Genomic DNA, 7,627 nt, shown 5'->3' with positions numbered 1-7,627 from the left:
AGGGCAATCTAGCAAAGCAAGGAAAGACGTCATCATTAATTCTTCTTGTTGTGTTTGGCTTCTCTTACTGTCTATTTGTATACAGCGCTCAAGCTTTATGCCTCTTCCTCTCCTTTTTTGATGAATTTCAGTAACTGAAACAGCGTCACCTATAGGCCTGGAATATGAAGTAGCGTGTTGAGTCATGTTGAGATCGATCCGTTTGGATGCAAATATTCTTGAAACGGTGCCAGGGAAGATGGGGGGGGGGGGGGAGGGTTACGTGTGGACTTGACCTTAGATGCTCTCCTCACTGTAATGCTACAGCACACACTACCACCTGACAGTAGACCAGGACAGGGTGTGTGTTCTCAGTCATCTCCTAATTGCATTGAAAGCAGTGCCTTTTTCTCTGGTAAATAAATCAGATCCGTGATTTGTTCTTGCCTTGCAGTCTGATGCAGTCTTTCTCACAGGCTGTTGATATTTCAGCTGAACAGACAATCTACTACACACCTCCTTCCATGCCTTTTAAGTGTACACACCAGACTGACAGCTAGGGGACCTTCAGAAACAACCAGCTGAATTTCCCTAAAAGCATATTGGACTAGAATGAACCTTGTGCACGAAAGGCTCTTCTGGCAGTTCATTTGTGTCCAGTGGAGCCAGGTGTGTTTTAACCTGCAGCTGTTGTTAATGTAAGTAGTGTCTGTCTACACACACCTGGTTGGTTGTTGTACCTAGTGAATCAGCATGTTACGATGTAAAAGGATTTATGTGTATTATGTTAAAATGACTATTTTTGGGCAAACAAGACATCCAGTGTTGGAGTGAACATGTAAGAGAATATAGCAGAAGTAAAGATGCCGTCACAACACTGCCAATGCTCAACTGGAAACAAATGAGCTGCCTAAAGAGGCTTCCGTGCATAAGCTCCATTGTGGACTGCAACTTTCAATGTAGAGATGGCCAGGGAGACACCCTACCAGCCACTAGAGTAATTACAGTAATAATGAGCCATGATGATCTCTTAAGAACCTTGAGAATGTCAAAATGAGATTGGTGATCTGACGCAAAGTTCACCTATATGAAATGCACTTCATTATTTAGGTTTAAACCCACACAATCCTTTCATCAGGACATGAGGCAGGATACAAGGTATTGTGTCCAAACAAACAGGAGGCCAGAAGTGCAGAAGTACAAACAATGACCCAACATCAGGGTTTTTGAGGTGAAGCTTAGTTTCAGCACAGCTTCTGTTGTGGCGCATTGTGGCAAAGCCATGGCTTTTATCCCTTAAAGACAAAGACAAAGTGAACCAGCGGAGCAAAGAAGGCTTTGAAAGAAAGGAATGACAGAAAGAAAACGAAAGAGAGAATGCTATACCCTCCTCTGTGAGTAGTCACAGCTGTGTAAGCAAACAGACACAACTGCCTGCCATGCCATTACCTACGCTTTGCTGCCTCTGATTCAGCGGTGATGTTTGCAGACAGGCCTCTACTACTGTACAGTACATCGCTGATTCATACTCTCATCTGGAACGCCTCCTTGAACGCGAGGCCGCCAGGCTTTTCCTCACCACGGCACACAATCAGGGTCGCGTGGGGTCACCGAGGACACCGGGGGCCTTGACCTTGGGGTGACCTTTGGAAGGCTTACACACGAAGCTAGAAGATTTTCCCCCTTGGCATTGTGGGTAGACAGCGCTCAGGAAGAAAACAAATGTCAGGATCAACGGTAGGCCTGTATATTACACAGAGCGCGATGTGCTATAGTTGTACTTTAAAGATGTAATGATATGCTGTGCAACAAGGGATGAGGAAGAGGAAGAGTGTATTGGCTGCTTGTCATTACATAGGGTGATGAGTCGAAGCAAGATTATAATTAGATTCAGGATATTAGTATTGTGTCAGTGTCAGTAATGGTTACAATGTCGCAGGACCCATGCGATTTGTGTTTTTCAAGGAAGATGACAACAGTCAGTTCTCTGAGGCTGCTGAGAAAATGAGCCAGTGGTTATGGCTTAGACACAAAATGACTATTTGTGGACATTTAACAATTAACCCGAACATGTTGTCACAAGATGACTAGATAGTCTAAGGGTTGACCTCATATAGTTTCTTCCTTGTCCCTAATCTTAGTTTGCCATCACAGACGACAATGCTGCCCATTAGTCCCCTCCCATTGAGTTCATATCCAGTTCCCTCACACAGGTTTGAATGATCTTGATTGGGCTACCCCCCAACCCAGCACAGGGGCCAATGAGACTGAAGAAGCGAAGGTGATGTTTCGGTCAGGCTCTGAGGCATGCATGTGAAAGCTTTTGAAGGTGCATGCTGAGGTGTCTCTGTTGTTGTTTCTGGCACTAACCGAGGTGGGTGGAGGTAGGGTAAGATGGAGGTGTGAAACTATTGAAGGAGTCAAGGCCTCATTCAATGAAATACTGATGATGTGAGGTTTCCACTTGACAACGCCCGTCAAAAGGCACACAAAGTCATCTTTGTTGTTGTTGCTGATGCTTTTGTTGTTGCTGTTGCTGTTGTTAAATATGGCTAAGTTCTGGTATGGTGGTTGTAGTGCAACCTCCAGTGCTATAATCCTTAGGTTCGGTTGTTGAGTGCCAGCATTTGACAGTTTGTGAGGTTTGGCCTGTGTGAGATCCACACCCAATACAAAAAAAGGAGTTTAACATCTTTTTCTTTCTACGAAGAGAAGTTAAGAGAACAAAATGTTGCAATCAAGAACGCTAGTGTGAAAAGAGGAACTCAGGTTTTCCTCTGAGAAAGTTTCCTTTCTAAGGTTTTTTTTTTTCTTCACTTTCACAGTGTGCATTGTGACAATACTGACAAAAAAAACCCTCCCGTCTACGTCTACAAGAACCTTCTCTGAGTAACAAAGTGCTCGTTGTGTGCGAAGGGTCCCATGTCGACTAGATTTTCTGCGAGGGCATGATGAACCTTTCTTGCCAAGCCATGAGAGCTGCGCCTCGCCAAGCCCTGCCACGGCTGAGTCTAGAGGAGTGTGTGAATCCTACCGTGGGGTAAAGCACCTCTCCCACACTGACCCCTTCCTGACCCCTGGGTCAGCAGATAAGCAGTCTTTTCCCTAATGCCTCTGTGTAATCTGGCCAGCGAGCGACTCCGCCAAGCGTGTGTGCAAAACCCCAGCTCTCAACGCAATTAACCCCGATGTCCCTCAAGAGCTGCGAAAGTGGTGCGAGAAGGAGCGAGAAGAGTGATAAAAATATGATCTTTCACTTGCCAGGTGGATTCGGTTAAGTGAAGACTTAACCCAAGTGAGGCAGGTCAGGCAGATTTACTTTTCCATTAGTGCACGGAGACATGGGCTGTCATTAATGCAGCACTAATATATACAGTATATTTTTATTTTATTTTAGATGGATTCAGTGAAGTCTGCAAATCGGCTAACGCAGGTTCCAATTCCAAATACAAAACGGTTCGCACCAAATGTGTTCCTGTGCATTGCATTCGGAAATGGCTTTCTTTGCAGCTACCTGGTCTTTATTCTGTTAGTAATTATAGAAAAAAGGGTGCCACTTGGCACCAGAATAAAAAAACCTCTTTGGCTAGACTTGGGCTGTTTCATCCTCTCTCGCTTTTAAGTCACCCACCCCTTGAAACTCAGCAGCTGGTACAAATATGGTCATTTCTTTTAATTAAGCCGTTTTCTTTCAATTAAGCCATGTTCTTAAACTCTGGAGCCTTTCATTGATCCCATACACTGTTTCAACTGTTGTGTGTGTCTATCTGAGTTGTGGGTACAGATTGTGCAGGGAAGGCCTCTGTTTAATGGTACAATACATGACTTCATCACCGATAATGGTCATTTTTCTCCATCTACGTCACACTTGAAAACAATATAAAACAAACACAAGTATGTGTTTATGTGATGACATCCTTATTTGTATTACCAAACCAATTCTTTCCAAATGTAAGGAAATCTGTTCTAATGCAGATGAACAAGCTAGTGTCTTTAGTTAGCTCCATTTCCTCATACTCAAAACATAGAGGATACACAGTCAGCTCTGTTTGAAACCGTGGGATGTGTGATTCGAATAGTTCTGATTGGTGTGATAGCCAGAGGTCTATATGTAAATAATAACATATGTGTGTCATATGTGTGTTACACACACACAGCCCCAAAGCATTGTGTTATATCCATGTCTTGCACATACATGCAGGCAAAACACACGCCAACACACACACACGCACACACCACAAAGCTCCTTGTTGTATTCGTGTCATGCACCCACACGCACAAACACACACACACACACACACACACACACACACACACACACACACACACACACACACACACACACACACGCACACACACACAAACAAACAAACACAGAGGCAGCCCAAAGCCGTGTGCTGCTGTGTGCGTGTTATGAATGGTGGGTGCATGTGGGTCAGTGGAGGAGCTTAGGGCACAGGGTGATGCTCTCTACAGCCTCCCAGCCTCTCTGCCCCTCTGCCCTGCAGGGCAACAAAAGCCCCCACACCCCCCTCCCACCCCCCTGGACCCCCTGACCTTCACAGGAGCACTTGCAAACAACCTTCCGCACACCCAAAACCAACCCCCATCTCACACACACACACACACACACACACACACACACACTGCACACCACGCGTATCTAAAAAAGAAACAGAGGAAAGCTGCCGTCCGCGTGTGTGTAAGGTATGTGTGTGTGTGTGTGTGTGTGTGTGTGTGTGTGTGTGTGTGTGTGTGTGTGTGTGTGTGTGTGTGTGTGTGTGTGTGTGAGTGTGTGTGTGTTCAGGAGTGTGTGAGCATGCACTCGGCATTCCGGAATGCACAGCCCCGGCTGAACCTATGAAAAGCCGACTCCCCGTGCTGACAGCCAGCCACTAGCACCACGGTCTGTCTTACGCAAACGCTTTTGTTTTGGTCTTTTTAATTAAAGAGGGGATGGTGGTGGTAGTGAGGAGGGGTGGGGGGTGTTGAAGGGGGTAGGGGGGGTGTTGGTGGCTTGGCCTGATGTGCGACTTCAGCACAACCACACACAAACACACGTATACACACACACACACAAGCAAGCACGCACACACACACACACACTCCCCCCTTCTCAAAGTGCTCTTGCTCCGGCTCCAGCCGCATGCAGGAGAAATATGAAAACAAACTGGAGCGCTGGTCCACCAGAGAGCCTGGCTAACACACACACGCACACACACACACACACTCACACACTCAAACACTCACATTCACACACACACACACACACACACACACACACACACACAAACATATATATATATATACACACACACACACACACACATACACACACACACACATACACACACACTCATAAACACGCAGAGCAGCCCCCGACACACAAAACAAGCAGAGATCTGCCTACCTTCCACCTTAGGCCTGGCGCGGTTCTCCTCGGGGGGTCGATTGCTGGGTCCTTCCCTGGTATCCTACACCATTTCTGGGTTCAGTTCGATCCGACAGGACCGTCACAGCCAAGGCAGGAGAGAGGAGGAGCGGAGGGAGGGAGGAAAAAAAACGAGAAGCCAGTGCATTAGCATTCATTCCAAAGCAAACATGTGACCTGGCCCCAGCCAATGGGCTGGCTCTGGCACAACTCCCTCCCCCCTCGACCCCTCCCCCTTCCTCTTGCTGGCTGCTCCTGTCAGGTCGCTGGTAGTGCGAGCCTGTCATAGTCTCCATGGCAACACAAAGGGATTTAACCCATGCGTAGAATTTTATGGCGCCTGGCTTAAACTAGGAATGCAGAGGAAAGGAACTGGTGGGAAATAGATTAGAAATTATGAACACATGCACACATGCACTTATGCTTAAAGCATGCTTTAAATACAATTGCTTCATTTCACTGTTTAAATCTAGGTCACAGTACACATAAATTACACAATAAAGCCATATCAAAATATTTGGAGTCCTAGCTAACTATTTAAAGATGACTTAAAAATGACTTGAAAAACTAAATTTTTCAGCAGACTGATTTGCTTCTCATCAATCCTAATTATATGGCTCTGACATAATCATCTAATGGCTACAAATAATTTCCAGGCAAATTATGCAAAGTACATGCAAAACTATACATTTTCTTTTGATGACATTGCATTCAGAGTGCCAGGGTGTTTGCCAGTGTGTTTTATGGCTTTGATGAATAGGACTATTGTTATTCCATATTACATTTTAATATATGCAACAATTTTTTATTATCTTTCAAGCTGAGAGGTAATATACAAGTCAGAGAGAGGTCATATATATATATACAGTACACACACACACACAAACACATGTATATATATATATACACACACACACACACACACACACACACACACACACACACATTTATATATATATTGTACATACATATACATACACACGTATATATACATATGCTATTACACACACACACACACACACAAAGGTTGATCTCACTGAGTTTGTATATCTATACACAAAGCAGGGAGTTTCTCGTGCAATGCAATTCAAAACCTGATTAGTGGGTCATAACAACCCCTGGTACAATTAAAACTAATTAAACGTGCAAAGCTGCCCTGGACACATGTCCTTTCCTCATAAATGCCACACCAAGAGCCCTACATTTGAAAGACAAATGATGATGGCAATATCCTCTTGGCTGTGATTCACTGGGGTGAGTATAGGGTGTGTGGGGGTAGGGCGGAGAAAGAGAGAGAGAGAGAGAGTACGAGAGAGAGAGAGAGAGAAACAGAGGGAGGGAGTAAGAGAGGACAGGGGTTACTTTCAATGCATGCAAATGTATTCAAAAGGGTAGGGCAGCAGGTCTGCCATAAAATGTGTTCCCCTGTGTGAGACGCCGGGGATCAGAGCTCGGGGGCACGAGGGGGCTTCCCCCTGCCGAGTGGAGAGTCTGTCCCCTGCCCACTCCCCGGCTGATGGAGGAGGAGAGAGGACACGCGCGTCAGGGGATGCCCTTTCACAACACAGGACACGTGAACAAGGAGTTGGATTATATGTCATGAACCTGTGTTTGTAAAAAAAACTCTGAGGCAGTATTATAGTATTATGTCAGTGCTCTATCTCTCTGTTTCTGTCTCTGTCTCCCTCTCTCTCTCTCTCTCTCTCTCTCTCTGTCTGTCTTTCTGTGTGCGCATGCATTTGTTTATGTGTCTGTGCCTGCATTCTTTATGCACAGTTGTCTATAAATGGTTATGGAAGGGACTATGCATTAAAAGACCAATACATGCCAAAGGTCACTGTGGATGGAATATACAGTGAGTGGTCTTGATCTGAGGGATCTCCTCAGCCCCATCCCAGCCCCCCCAACCCCCCCTCCGAGGTCGCACTGAGCCGTGCTCACCCCCAGCCTGGTCGCATCATCAGGCAGATTTTCTGCCATTTTCTTTTCATTAACCACAGCCAGGGGATTTGCTCAGCACAGCGGCTCCCACTCTTTGGCTTCCCGCTCATCCCCAACGCCCGAGCGTCTGGTCTGATCAGGAATTCAGAACGCGTGCCTCTCGCATTGATTCACCGCGGGCGCCGGGAGCTGCACGCACATCCATGCAGCGGTTATATGCAGAGCGAGGAGGAAGGAGGCGGAGGGAGGTGGAGGGGTTGTGTGTGTGGGGGGGGG

The 7,627-nt window shown here is 46.1% G+C and overlaps 1 protein-coding gene across 2 annotated transcripts in view; it reads right to left on the bottom strand.

Moving 5' to 3' along the window:
• The window catches only part of LOC134093102 (polyhomeotic-like protein 2), a 42,171-nt gene extending 36,644 nt beyond the window's left edge, over positions 1 to 5,527 (bottom strand). The window contains exon 1 of one of the 2 annotated variants that reach the window (XM_062546417.1): positions 5,390 to 5,527. The gene's annotated coding sequence lies outside the window, so the exon portion shown is untranslated. The remainder of the gene's footprint in view (positions 1 to 5,389) is intronic. The other variant, XM_062546418.1, reaches the window with a different exon arrangement.
• Positions 5,528 to 7,627: the final 2,100 nt, after the last annotated feature.

This window comes from Sardina pilchardus, chromosome 9 (assembly GCF_963854185.1).
Source record: "Sardina pilchardus chromosome 9, fSarPil1.1, whole genome shotgun sequence".
In the NCBI taxonomy this organism is placed as follows: domain Eukaryota; kingdom Metazoa; phylum Chordata; class Actinopteri; order Clupeiformes; family Clupeidae; genus Sardina; species Sardina pilchardus.
The sequence above is the reverse complement of the archived record's forward strand: the minus strand, read 5'-3'. Positions and strand labels throughout refer to the sequence as shown.